The 26,990-nt window shown below is 33.1% G+C and overlaps 1 long non-coding RNA gene across 1 annotated transcript; it reads right to left on the reverse strand.

Moving 5' to 3' along the window:
• Window positions 1–10,276: 10,276 nt before the first annotated feature.
• LOC147490982 (uncharacterized) lies at window positions 10,277–10,914 on the reverse strand. Its single transcript, XR_015199918.1, has 2 exons — window positions 10,723–10,914; window positions 10,277–10,590 (listed from the first exon to the last, which is right to left on the reverse strand). It is a non-coding gene; the product is annotated as an uncharacterized LOC147490982 (long non-coding RNA).
• Window positions 10,915–26,990: the final 16,076 nt, after the last annotated feature.

Raw genomic sequence — 26,990 nt, forward strand, 5'->3', positions numbered from 1 at the left:
TTGAACTTTGAAAAAAAAATTCAAAGTTCGCTTTTTGGGCTCTTGACCGGTGTCGTTTGGACTAAGTCATTAAATTAAATGGCAAGTCGTTTGGGACTTAGTCAACGACTTAGTCCAAACGACATAGCCGGGTCATTTAAGTTTGGGGTTTTGAATTCAATTTTTTGGGGACCAATGGCATACTTGTAATAATTGTTTTTTTTTAGATTTTTTGAAACCAATGGCACACTTGTAATAATCATTTTTTTTGGGAGTCCACCCAACACAAATTGGGGTCCGTCAATAACAAATACCTTTATAAAAAACAATTTACCGTTTATTATTGGAAAAAAAAAAAAAAAAAATTACCGTTTTGGGTACCGAACTTGAGTGTTTTTTACACATACCATGTATCACCTGTATATTGCAATGTATGGCTAAGAACATTCTCATTGCAGTCAAATTTTTTTTTTCACGTAGGATTATTTCCCCTCTTTGCTATCTTTGTGGTGAAAACAAGAAAAGGTTGCCCAATGCAGGGGTGACTTTAAATCTCGGATGGAATGTTTGATTCCGTTTGAATATAAAAATTGAAAAAACGCATGCAAGATGGAATGAAACATGTCGTCCGAAGTTAAAAAAAAAACCGAAAAAAAGTCAAAAAACACATGGACAGAATCTAGAAAAAAAAACCGATTTTTTTTTAAAAAACACTGTGAGATGGTTCTATCCGAAGCTCACAACTCAGTAAAAATCTCAATAGCAAGTGCTACTCTTATTGTGACTTAGTTACAAGTCACCGAGTTTGTCACCTTTACATTGGGCAAGGATTTTTTAATATTTAAAGGTGAAAACTCTCAATTTCCCTCCTAATGACTTGAATTGGAAATGCTCTAACATTTAAAGTATTTGCTGACTTGGAATTGAAAACTTTGCAAAACAAGATATTTCGCAACAGTAAAATTGAAATGTGAAAAACAGTAATCCCCCTAACACACAGTGGACATTCTGTTGGACTTGAACCATGAAAGAAAGAAACCAGACTTTGATTCAAGCAACGAATGGAAAGTCTCAAGCAATGCAAGCATTAAACCATCAACAATAAACCATAGATAAGTAATTAGTCACTGGTCATTTTAATTCATGGAACAGAAGAAAGAGTTATATAACAAGAACACATTCCGTAAAGATTCAACTAATAACAAAGCTATTGAGCATCCATGATTTAGCTACCGACCATAGAATTCCAAGCGATTAACTTCCAAATCAATCAACTAAGGGAATAAATTGAACCAAATGAGTATTGGGAGCAACGACCATCAGACCATACTAGCCTTCAAACCTGTCCTACGAACGGGTGCCTTTATATTAAATTATTCTAAAAAAAAATATTATCAACTATTCATATATGCATAGTTAGCTATGCATAGCTATGAGATATGAAAATTATATTAATCACTCATTCAAATTTCTTGCACCACTCTCTATAAAAAGGAAGCACCAAACCTTGATAAAACCCAATGACTTCTTTTTGTTGTTAGGTTTAATAATAGAAGTTTGATTGAAGTTTTGTGAGAATGCCAAATGTGGCGAAAATAATATTGAAGCTACTTGAATAGCAAGACATTCCCAATCATAATAAAAGAATTATGATAAACACTACTTAAAATATAAAACTATATTTATCGAGACATTTATTCTCCTACATATAATACAAACATGTTTTAGGGTTATTAGTTCAATGCATTTGCATCAAGTTTCTGATTTTCTATTAATTATTCTTTAAGGTTAGTTCAATGTAGTACATTTATTTCCAATTTCTCATTAATTATTCTTTGAGGTTAGTTCAATACAATAATTGCATCAAGTTTCCGATTTTCCATTAATTATTATTTGAGGTTAGTTCTGTGCAATTGCATCCACTTTATGATTTCCCATTTGTTATTCATTAAGGTTAATTCAGTACAGTTGCATCCAGTTTTCGATGTTTCATTAATTAGCCTTTGAGATTAGTTCATTGCATTTGCATCCAGGTTCCAATCTCCTGTTAATTACTCTTTGAGGTTAGTTCAATACATGTGCATCCAGTTTTTGATTTTCTGTTAATTATTTTTCTAGGTTAGTTCAATAGTTTACAATTTATAGCTATTTATACTTTGAGGTCAGTGTGATACAGTTACATCTGGCTTCCATTTCCAGTTAACTATTCTTAGAGGTTATTTCAATGCATTTGCATCCAATTTATGATTTTTCGTTAGTTAATCTCTGATTTAGTTTAATGCAGTTGCATCCAGTTTCTGATTTTTCAGTATTATTCTTTGAGGTTAGCTTAATGCAGTTGCATCCAATTTCCGTTTTTATGTTAATTGTTCTTTGAGGTTAGTTCAATGTTTTGCATTAAGTTTTCAATTTTCTGTTAATTATTTTTTTAGATTAGTTCAATGCAGTTACATCAAATTTATAATTTCCCGTTAATTATTCATTTAGGTTAGTTTAATGCAGTTTCATCCATTTTTCAATATTTTGTTAGTTAGTCTTTAAGACTAGTTCATTGCATTTGCATCCAGTTTCCGATTTTCCATTAATAACTCTTTAAGGTTAGTTCAATATATCTGCATCTAATTTTTTATTATTTATGTTTTGAGGTTAGTTCGCTGCAATTACATCCAATCGTTTCTGATTTTCTGTTAACTATTCTTTGAGGTTATTTCAATGCATTTGCATTTAGTTTATGATTTTCCACCAATTATTCTATGAGGTTAGTTCAATACAGTTGCATTTGATTTTTTATTTTTTGTTAATTATTTTTAGTTTAGTTCAATGCATTTGCATCTAGTTTTCAGTTTTCTATTAGTTATTATTTGAGGTTCGTTTGATGTATTTGCATACTATTTCCAATTTCCCTTTAAATATTTTTCAAGGATTTGCATCCAATTTCTAATTTTTCGTTAGTTATTATCTGACGTTAGTTTAATGCAATTGCATCCAGTTTCGGATTTCTAGTTAATTACTTTTTGAGTTTAGTTTATTGCATTTGCATAAAGTTTCTAATTTCCCGTTAATTACTCTTTGAGCTCAGTTATGTATTTAAATCCAGTTTCCAATTTTCTTCTAATTATCCAATGGGGTGTGTAATACCAACTTCTGTTGATCCATTTGTAGTGTCCTTGCAAACATGACATAAAAAATAAATTATGCTTGATTTACTATGTGGGATCATCGAAGATTATCCAGTTCCCGATTTCCTATCAATTATTCTTTAAATTATATGCATTACTCATTATGTGGAATCTTCAAAGATTATCTACAAATGGGTGTTGTTATATTAATTATTCTGAAAAATATTTGCAAATATGCAGAACTATTATATATATAATATTATATTGATCATTCATCCAAATTTCTTATAATGTGAAAACCTCACTCTCCATTAAAAAAAAACTCACCTTTGATAAAACCCTTCAATTCAACTTCATTTTGTTGTTTAATAATAGAAGTTTGATTGAAGTTTTGTAAGATTGCCTAATAAGGCGAAGGTTATATATATTGAAGCTACTTGAATAGCAAAGAGTTCTCAATCATACGGAAAGAGATAAGATAAACACCATTTTAAATACAAAATTGTACTTATCGAGACATTCCCACAACATATAGCCCAACTATGTTTTAAGGTTAGTTCAATACATTTGCATCCAATTTCTGATTTTCCATTATTTATATTTTGAGGTTAGTACAATGCAGTTGCATCCGATTTCCGATTCCCGTTATTTATTTTTTGAGGTTAGTTCAATGCAGTTGCATCCAGCTTCCAATTTCTCGTTAATTATTTTTTGCGGTTAGTTCAATACATTTGCATCCAATTCCCAATTTTCTGTTAATTATTTCTTTGAGGTCAGTTCAATGCATTTGCATCCAATTTCTGATTTCTCGTTAATTATTATGTGAGATTAGTTTAATATATTTGTATCTAGTTTCTGATTTCCGATTCCTTGTTTATTATTTGATAAGGTTGCATTTGCATCTAGTTTCTAATTTCTCATTAACTATTGTTTGAGGTTAGTTCAATGAATTTGCATCCTGTTTCTGATTTCCCGTTAATTATTTCTTGAGATTAGTTCAATGTATTTGTATCCAGTTTATTTTTTTAGATTAGTTCAGTACAGTTGCATCCGGTTTTCAATTTTCCGTTAATTATTCTTTAAGATTAGTTCCATGCATTTGTATAATGTTTTCAATTTACAATTAATTTTTCTTTGAGGTTAGTTCAATGGAGTTGTATCTAATTTCTGATTTTCCATTAATTAAATCTTTGAGGGTTAGTTCAATGCATTTGCATCCAATTTCTGATTTTCCGATAATTATTTTTTTTATGTTAGTTTGATGTATTTGCATCCAAGTTTTGATTTCCTATTAATTATTCTTTCAGGTTAGTTTAATACAGTTGTATCCATACAGTTTAATGCTTGCATTTGCATCCACTTTCCGATTTCCCATTAAATATTATTTGAGGTTAGTTCGATGCATTTGCATCCAGTTTGTTAATTAGTTTTATTCAGTATTATATATATTTTAAAATATTTGTCATTATTGTTTTGCCATTTTTTTTATTTTATATTATATATTTTGTGATATTATTTTTTGTATAATTAATTTTCCACATATAATTTTTTTTGGTTTGGTATATAATTTATTTAAGTCCAATGTCCACTTTAATTGAATCTCGTTATTCCGCCGAATATATAACATTATAGAGTTGAAAAATTATATTATAGTGTTGAAAAATTATAAATTCATAAATTTAATTTGAATATGTCATAATTATTGTGGCCAGAATTGTGATTTTTGGAATCCTTAACTATGAATAAATGTCTAAATCCCACAGTGGATGGCGTATCAAATCGAAAGAGTTTTAGGAAAATCGTTTTCGGTAGAAACTATTATTTTTAGCAATTTAGTTTTTTGTCTCATATTTTTTTTTGTAATTAACTATATTGTTTAAAAAAGTTGGAGACTCTGTGATTCTCTAGACAAGATTGTTTTTCGTATTTAACTATAATGTTTAGGAAAAGTTAGAGACTTAAACTCTAAATGGGATTGTTTCTTTATTTATATCATACTTTTTGTTATAATTAGTAATAGAGTTTAGAAAAAAAAACCGAGTCTCTCCGAGAGTGCTCCAAAACATAGATTGGTGAGGGTATAGCTATAATATATATCTAAGGAATTGGAATATGTCATAATTATTGTGGTTGGAATTGTGATTTTTTGAATCCTTAACTATGAATGAATGTCTAAATCCCATGGTGGATGACACATCAAATCGAAAGGGTTTTAGGAAAATCATATTCGGTGGAAACTATTGTTTTTAGTAATTTAGTTTTTTGTCTCTTATTTTTTTTTTCCGTAATTAGCTATATTGTTTAGGAGAAGTTGGAGACTGTGAAACTCTAGATGGGGTTGTATTTTTCATAATTAGTTATAATGTTTAGGAAAAGCTAGAGACTCGATGAAACTCTAGATGGGATTGTTTTATTATTTATATCATACTATTTATAATTAGTAATAGAGTTTAGAAAAAACTGGAGTCTCTGCAAGTGCTCCAAAAAATAGATTGGTGAGGATATAGCTATAATATATATCTAAGGATAAAGATAAATATTTGTTTCCTATTTTATCTTCTACTTTTTCTTAATTAGCCATGACACGTGGACACCCTAGAAACGCTTCCTCAATTGAAGAGGGTAGAGCTATAATATATACAAAGTTTTTGACCCAGCCATATGGCCGGACTCTTTTTGATAATTTGTGTGTTACACAAATTTTTGATAATTCATTTCTTCAGTCCTGTTATGCAAATTTTGCAAACATATATTTTGAATCTTTATAGATTTTATGCATAATAATGCATAATAAGAAGATCCTTTTTGAGCAAGCCAAACTGACCTATTTCCTCGAGTAATGCATATTTGAGTAGAAGGGTCTTCTTTAGTTACTCTATCAATAATCAAACATTCAAAAATACTTCTTAATCCATAATTACTAATGCTTATCCATTATATCTGACTTGAGTCATATTACATTTCAAAATTTGGGGATTATACATGCATGAATTTTGTTTTTCTTAAATTCAATAGTCAAAGTGATAAATAAGGCATTAATTACACATTCTATTATATTTCAGTTAGACAAATTATTAGCCAATGTCGTCTTGGATAATCACAATGTAATCTTAAACCAATAATTAAAGAGTAATTGCGTGCTATTATAAAGATATGCATCCATGAGTAATAATTCATGCATGTAATGAATATGTCAGACGACAATTGAGAAACAGTGCCAAAGAAATAACTCATATAAATTGTTCTATTAATTACATAGAATCCCATAGAATTTTCAAATTACATTAGTAGGAATGAAGCTCTCTTTCACTAAAAACTGAAAAGAAACACAACTTTTAATTTGCTACATCTCCAAATTTTCTTATAATTCTGAAAATAAATATTTATTACATACACACCACATGTTCTCAAAAATAATTTAATATGAATCCAAAGAGTGTAACTTAGATTTATTTTGTGTCTATTGCTTTATTCAAGCTAAGTAATCTGAAATAGCAAATCAAGGTAAGGCATTTTCATATTATTGATTACAATATTAATTCTATAACACCACAATGCCGCCCATAAGCAAACATTGGCTTGCAATCAGCGCTTAGCTGCATCATCTGGTATGATTGAAGCTCTTTTGGTATTGATTGCAACAACAAAAACTGTCAGAGTGATCCAGATTTTAAGGAGAAAGTGTATGAAGACGGCCGAATAATTAATACTTAACTGTAACAAAAAATCAAATATGTAACAAAAAATCAAATATTTTGTAATTTTTTGTGTTCAACAAAGAGGACTTCATGATAGTTTTGAAGATATATTCACTTAAGATATGCCTTCACTTAATGCAATTAATTGAACTCTTCATATTTTCAATACATACAAAGACATACGCTAAACTTACCGAAGAAGAAATCCATTAACTTTGTGGTGGAGTTCTTCACATTAATCAATATATTGGTTTGGGCATATATTAATCTATTTTCTAGGGTGATCGTACGTGTGTCTAAATTGATTAAAATTAGAATTGATTTCTAATTGTGCGTATATTTGTTTACTATTTTTTTTAGTATAAGTTCTAGTTTAATTAGAAAACTAAATACACAAAGATATAATTATTAAGAGTGTCTACTTGGCTTCACTCTCTCTTGGGAGAGTGCCACCTAGGATAGAGACTGTCCATGTCAGATGTATTCTGCTTTAATATAGAGAGAGGTGATACTAGTTTTCGAACCCGTCCTACGAACGGGTGCCGTTATATTAAATTATTGTAAAAAATACTAGGAACTATGCATAGCTATGAGATATGAAAATTATATTAATCAGTCATTCAAATTTCTTACACCACTCTATATAAAAATGAAACACCAAACCTTGATAAAATTCATCGACTTCTTTTTGTTGTTAGGTTTAATAATAGAAGTTTGATTGAAGTTTTGTGAGATTGCCTAATCAGGCGAAGTTCATATATATTGAAGCTACTTGAATAGCAAGGAGTTACCAATCATACGGAAAGAGATAAAATAAGCATTATTTTAATTAAATGCAAAACTATACTTGTCGAGACATTCTCACAACATATAATCCAACTAGTTTTGAGGTTAGTTCAATGCATTTGCATCCAATTTCTGATTTTTCATTATTTATATTTTGAGGTTAGTTCAATGCAGTTGAATCTAATTTTCGATTCCCGTTATTTTTTTTTAGGTTAGTTCAATGCAGTTACATCCAGTTTTCGATTTCTCGTTAATTATTCTTTGCGGTTAGTTCAATACATATGCATCCAATTTCCAATTCCTTGTTAATTGTTCTTTGAGGTCAGCTCAATGCATTTGCATCTAGTTTCTGATTTCCTGTTAATTATTCTATGAGATTAGTTTAATGCATTTGAATATAGTTTCTAATTTCTCGTTTATTATTTGATAAGGTTGCATTTGCATCTAGTTTCCGATTTCTCATTAATTATTGTTTGAGGTTAGTTCAATGAATTTGCATCCAGTTTCCAATTTCCCGTTAATTATTTCTTGAGGTTAGTTCAATGCATTTGTATCCAATTTAATTTTTAAGATTAGTTCATTGCAGTTGCATCCGATTTCCGATTTCCCATTAATTATTTTTTTAGATTAGTTCCACATATTTGCATCATGTTTCCAATTTATAATTAATTTTTCTTTGAGGTTAGTTCAATGTAATTGCATCCAGTTTCCGATTTTCCGTTAATTTAATCTTTGAGGGTTAGTTTAATGTATTTGCATCCAGTTTCCGATTTTCCAACAATTATTTTTGATGTTAGTTTGATGTATTTGCATCCAAGTTTTGATTTGTCGTTAATTATTCTTTGAGGTTAGTTTAATGCAGTTATATCCATATTTCGATTTTCTATTAATTACTTTTTAAGATTAATTTAATGCTTGCATTTCCATCTAGTGTCCGATTTCCCATTAAATAGTATTTGAAGTTAGTTCGATGCATTTACATCCAGTTTTCAGTTCCCCATTAATTGTTCTTTGACGTTAGTTTCATTCAGTATTATATATGTTTTAAAATATTTTTCATTATTGTTTTGCCGTTATTTCTTTTTCATTTTCTATTATATATTTTGTGATGTTATTTTTTGTATAATTTAATTTTCCACATGTAATTTGTTTTGGTTTGGTATATAATTTATTTAAGCCCAATGTCCACTTTAACTGAACATGGTTATTCATTATATATATATATATATATATATATATATATATATATATATATATATATATATATATATATATATATATATAATCTCGGCTGCCTATGCCGACATACAGAAATGACATACGCAATCCAAAAGAGGACTTGCACATTGCTCTAAGGGTTGATTTTTTGTAGATATTATCTCCCTACCATGGATAGTATCTCCACAAAAAATCAACTCAATCCGATGTGTCTAGTCTTGTCAAAAGAGTGTTAAAATTTTGGATCATTAGATAAATTTCTAATTTAAACTCAATTTTTGGTAGGGTTAGACATGTTCAAAGGAGCTGATTTTTTGTGGAGATGATCTCCATGTTGTGGAAATCACATCCCTATAAAATCAACTTTTAGTTCGTTATGTAGGTAGGTAGGATTGCGTATGTCAATTCCGTATGTAATTTTTGTATGTCGACATAGCCAGCCCGTATATATATATATATATATATAGCCCGGCTCTTAAACGGATGTACTTATACTTCTAATTTACGGACTTGATAAAAAAAAAAAAAATCTCACGTGAGAAACAAAAAGAAAACCCCAGCCGCCACAAAAAAAAAGGCAAATAAATCTCCTATTTTCCCTCTTCGTGACTCTCTCTCTCTCCCTAATATTCTCTCCCTCCAAATTCTCTCTCCTCTGTCTCAGGGCTTTTATCTCTCTTTCCTAGTTCTCTTTTCTTGTCTTTCCACCATACATGACAACATTGTATTGTGACGGAGGCTGAGGTCATTGAGGTTGCGACTCTAGCGAATGCCCACAAGTTCATCTCAGCATTACCTGATGGATACAAAACATGGGTTGGGGAGAGGGGAGTGTAGCTATCTGGTGGGCAGCGACAAAGGGTTGAATTGCCATAGCTCGAGCCTTCATAAAGAAGGCTAAAATAATGCCACTTGATGAGGCAAGTCAGACAACAAGTGCACTGGATGTAGAGTTAGATAGAGGCATCCAGGAGGCACTTGAACGTGCTTGTTCTGGGAAAACAACAATTGTTGTAACACATTGACTATCGACGATAAGGAATGCCCATGTAATAGCAGTGATTGATGATGGGAAGGTGGCTGAACAAGGGTCACACTCTCATCTCTTGAAACATTATCGGGACGGATGTTACACCCACATGATACAATTGGAACGTTTCACTCATGAACAAGTAATGGGATTGGTATCAGGTTCCACTTCTGCGATTCCCTGAGAGGGCGAACAGAGGAAATCCAAATGAGAAAATTATCACGAATAAGGCATTACGGTTGGTGTTCCGAGGGCTTCCGTTTTCTTTCCTTTTTCACGGGGTGCACAAGGGAGTCCTTGTGAATGGTTGAAAGGACCTCAGGGTGCACAAGGGCACCAGCGCTAGTGTTAGTGCAAGACTGCAAGAGTACTGCGTTGCTATTTTGATATACAAAACAATTGGAGCCACTTGGAAGTATAAATACATTGGAGTCAATATGAATACATTCTACACGGAAAGGCAGGCATTATTTATTGACATGCTGCAGCGATCCAAAGTCCAAACGGTCTCCTTTTTTAACACAACTATGACACATACAACTAAACAAACCAGAGTCGATTACATTCTGATTCTCATACAAATACAAATACATATATACATACAACAGGAAAAAAAACATGTGGTAGATGACTATGTGCACTACAAGGTATAGGTTACATTTAGATATATGCATGGAGAAGCTTAGCAGTAGTATAAGATTTAGCCAGGAAGATAGTAGTCCATCTTATCCACCGGGAGATTCAGAACTGATGTTTCCACCTGTAATAATACACAATAAGGTGTCAAACAACTTGAAACGGATTTCCTTTTACCCTACTCTCTCAAAAAACAAGTCTCTTGCACAAAAAGGATTTAAGTTAGACGGTGACATTGGGCTAAAAACTAATGTACCTCTTCAAAAGGCATAAAGACAAAAGGATTCAGTCCCCTCCTATGTGAAACTGCAGGCACATCTGGGTTGTGGGTTTCCTTACTTGTTGCCTGACTTGCCTCATCAAGTAGTATTATTTCAGCCTTCTTTATGAAGGCTTGAGCTATGGCAGTTCAACCCTTTACCGCTGCCCACCAGATAGCTGGACTCCCCTCTCCCCAACCCATGTTTTGTATCCATCAGGTAATGTTGAGATGAACTTGTGGGCATTCACTAGAGTCGCAACCTCAATGACCTCAATGACCTCAGCCTCCGTCACAATGCAATGTTGTCATGTATGGTGGAAAGACAAGAAAAGAGAACTAGGAAAGAGAGATAAAAGCCTGAGACAGAGGAGAGAGAATTTGGTGGGAGAGAATATTAGGGAGAGAGAGAGAGAGTCACGAAGAGGGAAAATAGGAGATTTATTTGCCTTTTTTTTGTGGCGGCTGGGGTTTTCTTTTTGTTTCTCACGTGAGATTTTCTTTTTTTATCAAGTCCGTAAGTTAGAAATATAAGTACATCCGTTTAAGAGCCGGGCTGTATATATATATCAGGGGAGGGATCCGTTTACCATGGTTTTTTATACCATGGTTTATACCACGCCCCTTTACAAGATGAGTTAAAAGCTAATATTTTGTAGATATGATCTCCTAACTATAGATAAATTTGCCACAACAATTCGGCTCATTTGGAAATCTCTAACCTATTTAAAAATTATTGACAACTTTAATTTTTTTTTAATTGCCCAGATTTTTCGATTTTGCAATCATATTTTGACATTGTTAAACATCATCAAATGAGATGAAATTTTGTGGAGGTGATCTTCATAGTTTGTTGGACATATCCACAAAAAATTAGGTTCTAGTTCGTCTTGTGGGCCATGGTATAAATCATGGTATGAAAACCATGGTATATTGATCCATGGTATATTGATCCATATATATATATATATATATATATATATATATATATATATATATATATATATATATATATATATATATATATATGTTGAAAATTTATAAATTCATAAATTTAATTGGAATATGTCTTAATTATTGTGGCCAGAATTGTAATTTTTGGAATCATTAACTATGAATAAATGTTTAAATCCCATTGTGAATGACACACCAAATCGAAAGGGTTTTAGGAAAATCGTTTTTGGGGTAAACTATTGTTTTTAGCAATTTAGTTTTTTGTCTCATATTTTTTTTACATAATTAGCTATATTATTTAGGAAAAGTTAGAGACTATGTGAAACTCTAGATGAGATTGTTTTTTTTCATAATTAGTTATAGTGTTAAGGAAAAGTTGGAGTCTCTGTGAAACTCTAGATGAGATTGTTTGCTTATTTATATCATATTTTTTTATAAGTAGTAATAGAGTTTAGAAAAAATTGGAGTCTCTGCGAGTGTTCCAAAAAATAGATTGGTGAGAGTATAACTATAATATATATCTAAGGAATTGGAAAATATCGTAATTATTGTGGTCGTAATTGTGATTTTTTGAATCCTTAACTATGAATAAATGTCTAAATCTCACAGTAGATGGCGCATCAAATCGAAAAGGTTTTAAGAAAAATCGCTTTCGGTGGAAATTATTGTTTTGAGCAATTTAGTTTTTGTCTCCTATTTTTTTTTTTTTTTTTCATAATTAGCTAGATTGTTTAGGAAAAGTTGGAGATTTTGTGAAACTCTAGATGGGATTGTTTTTTCGTAATTAGCTATAGTGTTTAGGAAAAGTTTGAGAGTCTGGAAAACTTTAGATGGGATTGTTTTCTTATTTATATCCTAATTTTTTATATTTAGTAATAAAGTTTAGGAAAAACTGGAGTCTCTGTGAGGGTATATCTATAATATATATCTAAGGATAAAAATAAATATTTATTTCCTATTTTATCTCCTGCTTTTTTTTAATTAGCCATGACACGTGGACACTCTAGAAACGCTTCCTCAATTGAAGAGGGAGAGCATAATATATATATATATATATATATATATATATATATATATAAAATAAAGATAAATATATCATCAAATTCAAAGCTCAATTAAAAAACCCACCAACAAGAAGAATATAAACAAAAAGGAGCAGTTGGTTATAACAAAACGTTTTATGTAACCACAATCCCCGAAGCTTCTTTCCAATTGAAGAGGAATATATAAAAACAACTCCCAAGTCAATCAATTTCTGTAGAGAAAAAGGGTGATTTTGTTTTTTCAAATTGCCAAACCACGATATATCTCCATCTTGTGGTTTGTTCTTCACATTACATTAATTGTTTTCACTTTATTATTTCGTAAGCTTAGTATTATTTTTCTCCAGAAACCTATTTTCCAAAACCAAGAAAGTGTTATAAGTGGGATATTCATTCTTTGGAGGAATGTTGAAGTTTTGTCTATTGAGAATGATCGATCCTTATATCTCGTGTGGTTTGATTGATCCGCTTTGATACTTGTTTATTTGATATTGTAAGTGTTGTTGTGTTTCGTCTTTATTTATTCTTGTGTAAACATTTGTTGTGGGTTGGTTGTCGTCAGCGTTGGTATCGAGTATATAGGTTACGACTTAGGATTTTGAGTTTAATGCTCAAAATTTGTGTAGACAAGGTGTTCGATTAAATTCCGAAGTGAAATTGTTTTTTTTTTGGGTTATTATGTGTAACTTGAAAGATGGCTCCTAAGATGTCAAACGCAAGGTTTGAAGTAGAGAAGTTTAATGGAAAGAATAACTTTGGGATTTGGCAAGTCCAAGTAAAGGACATCCTCATCCAACAAGGTTTGCACAAGGTTTTAAAGGGGATTAAACCTAAAGTGGCGAGTATGAGTAATAATGATTGGGAAGAGTTCGATCTTCAGGCTTGTTCATCAATCCGGTTATGTCTTGCTAATAAAGTCATGTATAGTGTGATGGGAGAAAATACCGCTGTCGGTATTTGGCTCAAACTAGAGTCTATGTATATGTCCAAGAGCATGACAAACAAGATGTACCTTAGGAAGCGTCTTTATCGGTACATGATGGTGGATGGTTCAACGAGGCAAGAGCACGTTAGTGAGTTTCGTCGATGCCTAGCGGTGTATTTGAATGTGGGCATGAAGATGGATGATGAGGATCAAGCGACATGTTTAATATTCTCCTTGCCAGAAAGCTATGAACATCTAATGACTACATTTATGAATAGAGAAGACGTTGATCTTGACGAAGTTCAAAGTGCTCTTCTTTCTTATGAGTTGATGAAGAAAACACGTGTAGAGAATAACATTGATGCAGGTCAGGGGCTAGTGGCAAGAGGAAGGTCGTATGAAAAGGCTTTTACAAGCAATGAGAAGTCTAGGTCCAAGTCAAAGAAGCCTTTGACACATGTGAAGTGCTAAAATTGCGATGAAAAAGGACATTACGCAAGTAATTGTCCTCACCCGAAGAAAGGTAGGGCAAAAATTGAAGCAAGTTATGCTTCAGGCTCTGAAAGGGACGAGTTGAGTCTCTGTGTGTCCACACAAGACTATATGGCCGAAAGGTGGATTATTGATTCCGGATGTTCCTACCATATGTGCCCGAATAGAAAGTGATTTACTTCTTATGAGAGCATTGATGGTGGTTCTGTTTTGATGGATAATGATGTTGCTTGTAAGGCGGTAGGAATTAGAACTATACGGATCAAGATGCATGATGGTGTAGTGAGGACTTTAACTGATGTAAGGCATGTTCCTGAGCTAAAGAAAAACCTTATTTCTCTTAGTACCTTGGATTCCAAAGGCCACAAGTTTGTGGGCGAAGGTGGAGTCCTAAAGATTGTCAGTGGCTCTTTAACTGTTATGAAGGGTCAAAGACATGGAACCTTGTATACTTTGATGGGTAGTACGGTGATAGGCGATATAGCAGTGGTTGCATGCAGTGATGATTTTGAATGCACTAAGATGTGGCATATGCAACTAGGGCATATGAGTGAAAAGAGTTCGTCTGAGTTGTGCAAGCGGGGGTTCTTGAAGGACTTGAAGAAGCCAAGTATGGGGTTCTGTGAGCATTGCGTCTATGGGAAGCAATGCAGAGTCAAGTTCAAGTCAAGCAAGCACACAACAACAAGCATCCTTGACTATATACATACAGATGTTTGGGGACCCTCTAGAGTGGCTTCTAAAGGAGGTAACCGTTATTATGTATCATTCATTGATGATCATACCCGCTATGTGTGGGTGTATATGATGAAAATGAAAGATGAAGTGTTTGAGACATTTAAGAAATGGAAGGCAAGGATTAAGAATCACACAGATAGGAAGGTAAAGACACTACGGTCTGACAATGGTACTGAGTATACCTATGGGATTTTCCAAGAGTTTTGTCTTGTAAGGGAATTACCGCATTAATCGGATACAAATAAGGCACGCCTCAGCAGAATGGAATGGCAGAGAGGATGAATATAATCTTGCTTGAAAGAGCGAGATGTTTATTGTCTAATGCCAGTCTAAGCAAAGAGTATTGGGCAGATGTAGTGTCCATGGCGTGTTACCTGTATAATAGGTCACCAATTCCAACTATAGATTGCAAGACACCTTATGAGGTGTGGTCAGGTAACCCAGCGGATTATAGTATTTTGCAAGTGTTTGGATCGACTGCTTACTACCATGTGAAGGAGAGCAAGCTAGATCCTAGAGCTAAGAAAGCCATATTCTTAGGCTTCGCAAATGGGGTAAAGGGATATAGATTGTGGTGTCTAGAAGACCACAAGTTCCTAGTTAGCAGAGATGTTACGTTTGACGAGACTTCTGTGTTATCTTTCAGTAAGCCAGAAAGAGCTGGGCAGAATGGTGAGTCTATAGAAGTTCAAACCACTGAGCTTGAGTTGTCTGATGCAGCAGATGACTGGTTGGTTCATGATGAGGTACCAAATCATGGAACCACACAACAACAGGAAGAAGAGCAAGAGCATCCGCAACTTGTATTGGCTGACCCTAGGCCAAAGAGACAAGTTAAAGAAGTGCACAAGTATGGGCACGAAAAGCCGGTGAAACACTATGGTCAGGTGGATTTAGTGGCATATGCACTGAATATCAAAGATGATGAGCCAGATAGTTTCAAGGAAGCTGTTAGAGATACTCATTACAGAGATTGGTTGGTTGCTATGCAAGAAGAGATGGAGTCTCTTAATAAAAATCACACATGGGACCTAGTTTTATTGCCAAAGGGCAAAAGGACTATCGACAATAAATGGGTGTTCAGAAATAAAGAGGTCCTTCCTGAGTCCGACAGTATTGGGTACAAGGCAAGAGTAGTAGCAAAAGGTTTCTCACAGAAGGAAAGAGTCGACTACAATGAGGTATTTTCCCCGGTGGTCAAACATACTTCTATTCTTGTGTTATTGAGTTTAGTTGCTCACTTCGACTTGGAGTTAGAGCAACTTGATATGAAAACTGCTTTCTTGCATGGGGACTTGGAGAAAGAGATCTATATGAGACAACCTGAAGGGTTTGTTGTTGCTGAGAAAGAAGATCATGTATGCAAATTGGATCGGTCATTGTATGGGTTAAAGCAATCGCCCAGGCAATGGTACAAGCGCTTTGGCACACTCATGATGCAACATGAATTCACCTGAAGTAAGTATGACTGTTGTGTTTACTTTCGTAGACTTCGTGGTAATGACTTCATCTATCTCCTGCTTTATGTGGATGACATGCTTATTGTTTCCAAAAGCATGGTGGAGATAGACAAGTTGAAATCTCAACTTAGCTCTGAGTTTGAGATGAAAGACTTAAGTGGAGCCAAGAAGATACTGGGCATGGAGATTGACAGAGATAAGAAGAAGCGACGAATAGTTGTATCTCAAAAGAAATACCTTCAGAAAATAATTTCTCGATTTGGTATGGAGAATGCAAAGTCGGTTTCCACACCTTTAGTTGGGCATTTTAGGCTTTTAGCTAAGTTCTCTCCTAGTTCAGTGGATGAACAAAAGTATATGGCTAATGATAAGAGCCCAAAACTGTAGTTTTAACCCTTTAACAATAATACTTTTAGACCAATTATGCGAGTAATAAATAAGAGTTAATACTGATTACGTGTTTTTATGTATTTCAGATATTGAAGTCAATTATGTGCAGAAATGTGTCACTTTGGCGAGATAAAGGAGCAAGGGTTGGTTGCTAAGAAGTTCTGTGATTAAAGGTCAAGATTCAAGGAGATAAATCCTTTATAAAGCCCGATCAAAGCTGAAAAGTCAAAGTCAACGCGGGCAGAAACAGCACACAAAAGTTAGCAGAACTTCCGAAGGCTATATCTTTGAACTCAGACCTCAGAATTGGGACTACCTTATGTTAAAACAACCGGCTTGGAAAGAGATTTCCAATGTTCTAAGCCTTGACCCAATCAGAGGAGCATAAGTGAACAAAAAGTCTATTGAAGCAAAATCCAGCTGAAAAGGCCTCTATGGACTGAAGAAATTGGGTTTTGGGCACGATTTTACGGCCCAAAACATGGCTCCTCAACCCATGCACGAAAATGTGGATCTTGTCTCCTCCATTTCAAGACACAAGACTTAGCTCTTAAGATATACTTAGTTTAGGTAGCAAATAGCTATTAGAGAATAGTTTAGATCTAGTTTTTATATTAATTAATTAGTTTTTATTCTTGTTTTAAATTTAATATTGAATGATTTTTATTGCTATTCATTAGATCAATAAAGTTAATTAGTTCTTGATAAATTAGTATCCTTTTCCATTAATTATTTAGCTTCAATTCATAGATTTACTTATTTGTCATTACTAGTTTCAATCAAATCTTGCATGAGTAGTTTCCATTTGAATTCAACAAGGAAAGTTAGAATCTTTATATTATGTCTTGTTCAAATTCAATTAGAAATGATAGCATAATGATTCTAGGCTAAACCTCTATTAGAAGGGTTTGATGAAGCCTTGATGAAGCTTGATTTTTGTTAAGCGTAGAATAGTCGTAATTTCCATTCCATTCTATAAAACAATTAGTTCACCATGAGAATGAATTTGATTGTTTCACATGCTAGATGTTAGTTGGTAGAGATTACCATGAACAACTAGGGATTAGGAAGAACCAATTGTTATGCGAAAGTATTTCAATTCAGATTACGACGATTATTCGTTAGTAAATTAAGTCGAGTTAAGGTGGAATCAATCCCCCCTAATTCTTTATCTAGTATCAATTTAGTATTTCCATCATTTCGTTATTCGTATCTTGTTAGCATAATTTGCATCGTAGTATAACTTCGTAAAACTCTCATTAACTTTGGATAGACCGATAGTCGTAGAAAACATTGAATACTAACGAACTAGGAGTGGAACGAATCTTTTACTCCAACTCTATTTCGATAGATTCGAGAGTAGAATAATTTTTGATAAATCATCACACGTAAATCTTAGTTTAGTTTTACTTGCGTTTGAGTCTCGTAACTTATTTGTAGGTAAAACTATTCATTTTGAGTTATCAGCTAATGTTCCTTATGCAAGTGCAATGGGCAGTTTGATGTATGCTATAATGTGCACGCCCGCAGATTTCACAGGCAGTTAGTGTTGTAAGCAGGTATATGGCAAATCCTGGAAAGCAGCATTAGGAGGCAGTGAAATGGGTACTAAGGTACTTGAAAGGTACCTTGGATGTGGGATTAGCTTATGGGGAGGCACTTGTTATGTCAGTGGGTTTGTGGATTCTAATTATGTAGGTGATCTAGATAGACGACGATCGACTACTGGTTATGTGTTTATGATGCATGGTGCACCAGTTAGTTGGAGGTCTATGCTACAGGCTACAATTGCTCTATCTACTATTGAGGCAGAGTATATGGCAGTGGCAGAGGCAGTGAAAGAGGCACTATGGCTTCGAGGTCTTCTATATGATATGGGTATTGAGTAGAACAGTGTTGTTTTGTATTGTGATAGTCATAGTGCTATTCATTTGGCGAAGAACCAGGTTCATCATGCTCAGACCAAGCATATTGATGTCTGTTATCACTTTATATGGGATGTCATTGAGGATGGTGATGTAACACTTGAGAAAGTTGACACCTATGACAATCCTGCTTATATGCTGACGAAAGTTATCACCGGAGTTAAGTTCCAACACTGTTTGGACTTGCTCCAAATCCTACATGTTTGAAAGAGTCATTTGTGGGCATGGCCCTTCGGGGCAGTTGACTGCGAGTCTTCCTTGCTGGATGTGTTCCTACTGGATGTGTTCTTGTTGGATGTGTTCGGCTCGATTTTATATGTTAAAACCTCACCGAGGTGGAGAATGTAAAGAAAAAGGGTGATTTTTGCTTTTTTTCATATAGAGAGCCCTCGCTCCCTTTGCCTTGACAAGTGGGCGGTTGGCTTCATGCCTTGGTTGACCTCCAGTTTTTTCAAATAAGACCCTCAAGGCCCTTTTGCTTTCACATGGGCGCAGTTGTGCTCTCATCAGATTTCAAAGACGAATTTGACTTATTTCGAAGTTTTTCAAATAGTATAAATATAGGTTTTTTCTCTCAGAAAACCTAACTTTTCCAAAACCAAGAAAAAAAGAGAGATTATAAGTGAGCAATTTTTGTGAGTTAAGTGTTCATTCTTTGTGAGTGAATTGAGAGACTTGTAATCACTACTCCTATTATCTAATAAAGTTTAGAACTTCGCAAGTGTGGGGCGTAGGGCAAATTCGTCAACTACGATATATCTCGTCTTGTGGTTTGTTCTTATTTTACATTAATTGTTTTAATTTAGATACTTGTTTATTTAATATTGAGAAGTGTTGGGAATACTTTGGAGAGTGTTGAAGTCTTGTCTAGTGAGAAGGATTGATCCTTGTATAGGATTAATCTATTTATTGTGGGTAACGTTGTTTCCGTATTGTTTTATTCACAACAATTTCATATGTTCCAAACGCGAAGCAGTTACCCTAATTCAAACCAAAGCTTTTTAAAGTAAGATTTCATAACTAAGAGAGTCTGATTATCCAAAGAGAAGAGAGAGAGAGTAGTTAGAGAGTCTGATTTCATAACTAAGAGAGTCTACTTTGTCAGTTTGTCACGTGTCAACATACGGTGCCATTTGTCAAAATGCTTAAACACATAACTAGGTACATAATAACGAGTACCCAAAAATATAATACACGGTACCTTAATTTGTAATAAAATTTGTGTGGTACCGTGTATATGTAAAAAACACTCAAGTTCAGTACCCAAAACGATAATTTTTTCTATTTATAAAAATGTACATCCATCTAAGGCATTGGTATCAATTTGGCAAATTTTGTCAAATTGTGGAAAGAAAACAATGTCAATTCTAGGTGATGGTAAATACTAGTCGCCATATAAACTGGGGCTGTACTCCCAGTTGAAATGGTGTAGTGTAGCAACAATTGAAGTGGCCCTATGCCCATTCTAGTTGGAGTGGCACCCAGTTGTTCGCAAACCAATTGAAAAGTCAAGCGGCAATTGAAATATTTATAGACAAATTTGCAACTTAAAGATGTTTTTTTTTTTTTGGCATAAGAACTTTTTTTGTTTTACCGCAAACACTGTTCATTTACACTGGCCAACAGTTGGTTATTTCTTGTTTTAATGAATTCTTTTATTATTTTTTTGCTTTAAATGGAAAAGATATGAGGACAATCAAATACTGTAATGGTGGGTATGGGACCTAAATAAGGATGTCCTTTTGTAGAAGGGCCCCTTTGTGGAATGAGGAACTTCTCTTCGATAATTTCATAATTAAACACTAGCTAGTCTTTTCAAGTCGCCTGAATAAGTGCACATTTGCATATAGCCATGTTGTCCGTGTTATTTTTTTACTGGTAAGATAAGATGACCCCGCTTGGTATCATGGAGTTAGATGCAAATTTCTAAATTTTTGTTTTGGAAACTTTTTTCTTTTAGAAGATTTTGCAAAACAAAATGTTCCACAAATTAAAAAGTGCTTAGTAAAAACAAGATGAAACTTGCACTCTTCCACAAAATGTTCCACAACATCTCAACTTTTTTTTTTTTTTTTTTTGGTTGCCGTTATTCTGGTACTTCCTTGAGTAGTGATAGGGTGGGGACCGTGGAAATATTTCTAAAGCACTAAAATGTGGAGATACTATTACACTTTAAATTAAAACTGACAGGACAAAAATGTGGGGATACTATTACACTTTAAATTAAAACTGACCGACAAAACTCTTCCATAAAACCCTTCCGTCTTTGTCTCTCTTGATCTTCATCTAATAGAATTTGAACTCGAAATCTGAGCTTCCTCCTCTCCCCCTCTCCTCTAGTCCCACATTGATGAAGGACCCGGCCTAAAACCTTCCGAAAAAAATTAACTAAGCAAGTAGAAATCTAAACAAAAATTTTTGTTGTAAAACATTCCAAAACAAAACTTTCTAAAACAACAATTTCCAGATTTGCTCTCTTTTGCATTCTAACCAAATGGACCCTACAATAAAAACATGGAATTTGTTTGTTTCTCTTAGAATAACAAGTGAAACTTGACTTACCGGCCTAATTACCTATGAATACGATGATTAGACTTTAGTCATTTCTTAGAATTCTGAATGCAATTTCTAAATGAATCCCTCTTTTGAATTTTAATAGATTTCCAAATTCACTCTGAAACCTAGAGGGATGGGGTGCCATCCCGAGACAACATATATGTGTAGACACTTGGTGGATGCAACCTACTTGGTGGATTGTACCACTTGGTGGATGCAACCTACTTAGTTGCGTATATGGTCCCTTCGTACGTGGCATAAGAAACCTCGTAGTAGAACAAGAAGTATTATATTCATCCTAGCTTGCAGGTAATTGATTTTAGTATGTAAAAATGAAAATATATATATAAAGAATAAGTGATAATTGAGTGAGAAGGGGAACCTATAATTTAAAGAGTCCAGTTCCCCTATGAACTGGGGATAGAGACCAAATCACTGTAACTGTTGTATTCTTTCTCCTATCCCAAATGCACAATAGTTCAAAATTCTTAAATTCCAAAATTTTCTTCAGTGTTTATATTCTAAAACCCAAAATTTCAACAAATAGTTTCAATTCTTATTTCTTAGAACCTAAAAAAATGAACATCTATCCCAATTTAATAGAGGAATCCTCCTTAGTTTTTGTTGATCTTCTCTCACTTAATCCTCCTTAGAGACTTGGAACCGGACTCCTAAGGACATATGTTAAAAAAACACGTAAACAAACTCAAAATCGTTAGGACATTTATAACTCTTTCAGATTAGTTTAGTTTTTCGTAGATATGTTCTTCTAACTATGAGGATGGTTATATGAACTCCACTAAAACGAACTCCAAATGAACTCCGCACTAAAATCAATAAATTAGAAGCTGACTTTTGGTGGAGAAGTTCTCCACACAATAAAGATCATCCTCACGAAAAATCAGTTCATTTGAAGATGTATAACTTAACCTCGTTAAAAATTATTTAGAATGTTATTACGAAACTATCCAACGGCCTAGAGTTATTTAATTTTGTAACATCTTTTGACAAGGTTAAACATATTCAATTAATCTGATTTTTTTTTTATGGGGATGTTCTACGTCATGTGGTATACATATGCAAAAAATTACCCCTCAATTCATCTTGTAAGGCCACTTTTAGGAGTGGATTAACTTTGAAGTCACTATAAGGTGGAGTTCATATAACTATCCGCTCTAACTATTATAAACATTGTCACAAAAAATCAAAATAATAAAAAATTTCTAAACTTGCCAAATATAGTATCAAGAATCGTGAAAATGAACGGTCTACAATTCTTAATTTGTCGAATACATTGATAGCATGGGGTTACAAGTTAAGGATTTAAATAATTTCTGTGACAATGTTTAAAGTAGTTTTGAAATCATATCTACAAAAAATAGATTAATCTAAAACTTATAAAAGCTCTAACAATTTTGAGTATGTTTATGTGTTTTTTAACATATGTCCCTAAAATCCCTTCCTATAAGTTATAATAACTAACTATTGGGATCATTTAATTTTGACTCTTTAACTAAGAGAGAATTGACCGAAATAGTGAATATTGTTTAGTGTGATATAATAAGATGTATATTGTTTATTAGAGATTTGCAGTATAACAACCCCAATTTTTAAACAACACAATTTACATTATTTGAATTGAAAATAACTATTATATTATGAAGTCTAACTTGTTCTAGAATTTGTTTGGCTGTTGTTGATTTTTCAAAATTGTTTTTACTTGAATTTGTTTGTTAGAACTTTTGTAGGTATTTTAGAATCATTTTGGACTTCAAAACATTGTTAAAATGTACCCATTCATATAGGTATGGACCTTGGGTGTTTTTAAACCCATTTGAGGCCCATAGGTTAACTTAAATAGACTTAAAACCTTGAAAAAAGAATACCTGCGAATTTCCTATGTAAAAATCTTATTATTCAAAAACAAAACCCTAGCCTCCATTAAAAAGAATATTTTTGATTGAAAGAAATAAAAATAAGGGGAAGAAGAAGAAAAGGGATTGGAGAAAAGAAAGCATTGACATTCTTTTGCAAATTCAATTTCAGGTGAGTAGTCTAAACCTTATTATTTTAAAATTTAATTGATTAGTTATCATATGAATTATATTAGTGATTACCTGAATTTATTTATTGGAAATTTGAAGTGAAAAATTGTTATGTTGATCAAAGCCAAAAAAGAAAAGAAAAGGGCATACTATGTTAAGTTACTGACGTTGAGATATTTTTTGATATAAATGAGTTTATATGGTCGGTGGTGTCTGCATCACTTATTTGCTTTTGAAGTGGCTTATAGATATGAGAATAAACATTTGAAGTGTCTATGAATTAGAAATGGCTTATATATATGTATGAGAACTAAGTAGTTGAACCGTCTGTATGAATTATTTGCTACTGAAGTGTCTTATATGGTCGGTGATGATCTAAGGAATATTTGATTGTAACAACTTGTGCTAACCTTCATGATATTTAAAATATGAAATAAGTGGTGATGATTACGTAGGAATATGTGGACTTAAATTCTGTAAGTCCAAACAAGAACTGTTTTGACTACCTAGGAGGTACACCTTAACTTGTTGCTCACCTAATTATAATAAGGTTAAGCTAAACTAAGTCAGACATTAATGTGTATGGGCCTGTATGGGCCTTAACCTATATATTAGTTTTATTGAATCTCTTTAACTTTTGTTTCTCTTTTGTATAATGAACCTACAAGTCAGACTTATACCAGGCTATAAGCCTAACCTTTACATCGGTTTTAAACTTATCTCTAAATTTTCTTTTGGTATAAAAGACCTACCTGAGCAATAAACTCTTCTATTAAATTAGATAAGTATTTAAATGGGAGTACACTTAGTTCCAATATTGATGTTGTTTTATGTTCTTGTTCTAGTTAGAAATTTTGTCTGATTTGGAGACGATTTTCAGTGTCTTTAGAAATTGATATAGGTTTTGATTAAAATATGTTAAGTAATTTTTAGCTGTCCTCTTTCAAACTCAAAAAACCCCATAGCATTTCGGTTTACGTTGAAGGAGTTACACCCTTCGGAAGTTGGCACGTCATAATTTTCTGACTATAGAAATCCGGTCTGTGTCTGGTTTGGAATCGAGTTTTTATATAGTTAGGATCAGATTCAAACTCTCACAAAACATGAATAAGTGAGTGTTTTGAGTCTTCTTTCCAACCCAATTGGCCTCGTCACATTCTGAGGTCTGTGGAGATAGATATAATGTCTGGAAGTTTGGTTGACAGAAAATAGTGCGTCGTCAGAAATCAGTTTATGTGCACTATGTTCAAGTCCAATTTTAAAATAGTCAGGGTGAGAGTTAGAATTTTTATAAAACATAAAAGAGTAAGATCTAGAAGTATGCTTTCTATTCCAATTGGCCTCATCACATTTGAAGGCCTGTGGAATTAATTATGACGTCTGGAAGTTTGACTAGCATAAAACAGTGCATCAGAAATCAGTTTCTGTGCAATGTGTTCTAACCTAGTTTTCATACACTTAGAATGAGATTGAGTATTTTTGTAAAACATAAAAAAAGTAAGTTCTGTGTGTTATCTTTTCAACACAAAAAGTCTCGATGTATTTGGAGACTTGTGGAAAGAGTTGTGTCATTCGGAAGATAGTCCATTAGAAATCCAATTTGCTAAAAGTATGATTTTTACCGTTTTCAACCTAAGTTTTATTTTAGATGGGCTGAGGTTGGGACTTCGAGTTCTACATGAAAAAGTATGTCTACATACCCTAGTTTCTAAATAATTAATTTACATGTCATTTGAATGAATATAGGAAAAACTATAGCATTGACAACTTGGCTAGAAAACCTACAGTGTTATTCTTTATGTGTATAAACCTATTTTGGGAAATATGTCTAGTAATGAACTAAGAGTCTCTTAAACTCTTCTTGGGTGTTTTATATAGTGTTTGTAGTCTCCTTTTAGACTGTGGTTTTATTTGGAACCGACATGGTTCATAAGATCGTTTTTTCTAGAATCAAAAGTAGAAAAATATCCATTTGTGAGTTTTTGGATTTAAAAGTTCATTGTGTATCTCTAGGCATGAAAGTTTACGTATATGATAGTGGGAGTATTTGAAAATTATTGTATGTGATTCTATATAGTATAAATTGTTGTTTTCCTTAAAGGTACATACACGAATGTTGATATTTATTGGTTAAGAGCTATGTAAGACTTGATTCTAATCTTGAAAGATTGGATACGTAGGCAGCCTTATGTACAGGTGCAGCCACTATATTATATATTATATATTATATATTATTTTTGTGATAACTATATGTGTATATTGTTATCATTTAATTGTGTATGTGATTGTGGCTGTTTGAATTGTATTTGATTGATGACCATTCGTGTTGCGTTCCATGATATTTAAATATGTGATTGATTTGCATTGATGCATGAAAATAACTATGCACGTGTGATCAATTGTTGTGTATGATTAATGCTAGTACAATGATAAGTGAGCTGAGAATAATATTTTCAACGAGTCGACCACACCTTTAGAACTCTCCACGCCTCAGGATTTGGTAATGATATATTATGACTTGAGATGTCATGTGATAGGAAGGTATTCATTGAATGTGCCATAAATGACCTGTTAGTGTTATGATGGGTATTCCTTGAATATGGCGGGAATGACCCAAGGTATTCATTGAATGTGCTATAAATGACCCAAGGTATTCATTAAATGTGTCATGAATAACCTGTTAATGTATGATGGGTATTCCTTGAATGTGGCAGGAATGACCCAAGGTATTCATTGAATGTGCCATGAATGACCTGAGATATTGATGCCCATAAGAGGCTGTGTTTATGCAAATGGAAAGCCCAGAGATGGTTGTGACTCACAAGTTACGAGTTTGCAAGATATAAATATGTTCTGGAGGCGATATCCCCGCTTGGGACATATGTCTTGTAGTGGTACTCGGTGTGAGAGAGGCACACGGGTATGTGTGATTTGGCAAATGTGTGAAGTACAAATCGTGGAGTATGAACTAAAGGTGAGATCAGTAAATAAGTGATTAATAAACAAGATACATTGTGGAATTGAATGAACTAAAAGTATGTGAATTTGTGTGATGTTATGGATGTGAAGTGTGACTGTGAATAATATTAGTGAATGATGGTGATCTTTTATGTGATTGCGAAATGACTATAACTTGATATGTTATTATGAAAATATTAATGACTTGTGATAGTCTGAGATCTATGGTTATGCACGCAGAAACTTTATGATATAATGATATCATGTGAATGACTACCCTTGATATAAGTATTATGATAAGTGGTATTCCCCGAATATGCGGGACGAACCAAGTTGTATCAATTAGACTTAAATGTCTTAAATGAGGTTTGGTTATGAATGGAAGTTTGACTGACTGAGATAAATCATTTTATTGTGATGTCTAACTCTGTTTTGCAGGAAGGTAGGATCTATTAATCTTTTATGCAGGGACATAAATATCCTACCCTAAGACGACGTGTTGGCTTAAAGATAAGGTGTATCAAACTCATATTTAATTAGGTTATTATATGTACATTTAATAAGTGGAATGTAAGTGGTAATTTAGTTATGAGTTATTTTGGAAAATGAGAATGATGAGTACTGTTATATGAGATTATTGGAATTTTATATTGGGGGTGAAATCTTACTTGGGAAGAAACTACATGCCGTTTTGAGAAAACGGAACTAACTTGTCTTCCAAGTTGAAATGATTGTAATAGTATATTCCTTTATTTGAAATATTGAACATATTGTTTTTA

This window comes from Coptis chinensis, chromosome 6, assembly GCF_015680905.1.
Source record: "Coptis chinensis isolate HL-2020 chromosome 6, ASM1568090v1, whole genome shotgun sequence".
Classification (NCBI taxonomy): domain Eukaryota; kingdom Viridiplantae; phylum Streptophyta; class Magnoliopsida; order Ranunculales; family Ranunculaceae; genus Coptis; species Coptis chinensis.